The 1,265-nt window shown below is 36.6% G+C and overlaps 1 pseudogene; it reads right to left on the minus strand.

The window, feature by feature from the left end:
* Positions 1–7: 7 nt before the first annotated feature.
* LOC103265364 lies at positions 8–1,260 on the minus strand (annotated as a pseudogene).
* Between the last annotated feature and the right edge of the window lie 5 nt (positions 1,261–1,265).

Below are 1,265 nucleotides of genomic sequence, written 5' to 3' on the forward strand. Positions count from 1 at the left end.
CAAGTGCATGAGGATCCTTTTCTAAAAGTTCAGATTTAAACTCTGCTTCAGTTAATTTTTGTCTGGTGTGAGGATTTTTTTTCCTTAAATCATTGAGAATTTTTTCAGTGGTTTGAGCTGCCAACCAATTATCCTGTGCTTTTTTCTCATGGAACATAATCTGCCCTTGATAAGAATGAATGCTTTTCTCCAATTGTTCTTCAAGATCTTTGACTCGCTTTCTATAGGTCTCCAGCTCTTCAGCAACATAGTTGATGTTTTCATCTACTTTGGAAAGTTTCTCCTCTTTCTCTAACAGGAAATTTTCCTCTACTGTTAATTTCCTGTGTAGCTTCATTTCACTTTCTTGATACAGTTCAGTCATTACTTTAAGTTTCTGTTGAAGCTTCTGATTCTCACTTTCAAACTGTGTGTTTTCTGACTGTAAAGATGCTTGTTCAGTCTGGAGATTTTTAATAGGCTCCGCAAAATCTTCCTTTGTTTTATCTACTTCAGACAACTGAGTGTAAATTTGGTATCTTTCTCCTTCTAGAGTTTTAAAGAAGAATTTAACTTAGCAGCATGAATCAGTTTCTTCAAAGCTCCTTTTCGCTGTTTATCTAAGTGAGCACCATTTTCTGATTCACTCTTCAATGTTTCTAATTCCAGGTTATCATCATCTGTTATGTCTTCTTCAAGCACAGCGGCCCAATCTTTCATCTGTAGCAAGCGTTCAGTCTGAGACTTGATGTGATTTTCTTTATCCTTGAGAACTTGTTCTGTGTGTACTTTAGAGTCTTCAGATGTTATTTTCTGTTTATTAAGTTCATTCACTTGTTCTTTCCATACTTCAGCTTCTCGTAAAAGCTGTTTCTGCCTTTCCTGAAGTTGAGAATTTTCATTCAAAGCATCTTTTAGTGTTCTCTTAAGTCGTTCTTCATTCATATGAAATATCTTCAAGGTTGTTTTGGCTTCAGCTACTTGTAATTTGACAGTCTTTAATTCATCTTCTAGGGACTGCACCCTTTTTGAAACATCCACCACCAGTTCATCTTGTTCAGAATGCTCAGATTTCTCTTCTTCTAACTCTTTTTCTCGACAGAATATTCCATCCTCAAGTTCAGATTTGGACCTGTCCAGCCTTTCACAGGTCGCCTCCACACTTTGTGCTTCTGTTGACTCCTTTTCAAAACTGGCATCCTTGAAAGATGACTCTAAGCCTCCATACTGTTCTTGTACAAGGCTCAACTTTTCAAGGATTTTACATTTTTCTTCAAACAGTCCAG

The sequence above is a fragment of the Carlito syrichta genome, unplaced genomic scaffold (genome assembly GCF_000164805.1).
Source record: "Carlito syrichta isolate Samal-C Ts95f unplaced genomic scaffold, Tarsius_syrichta-2.0.1 Scaffold97916, whole genome shotgun sequence".
NCBI classification, from domain to species: domain Eukaryota; kingdom Metazoa; phylum Chordata; class Mammalia; order Primates; family Tarsiidae; genus Carlito; species Carlito syrichta.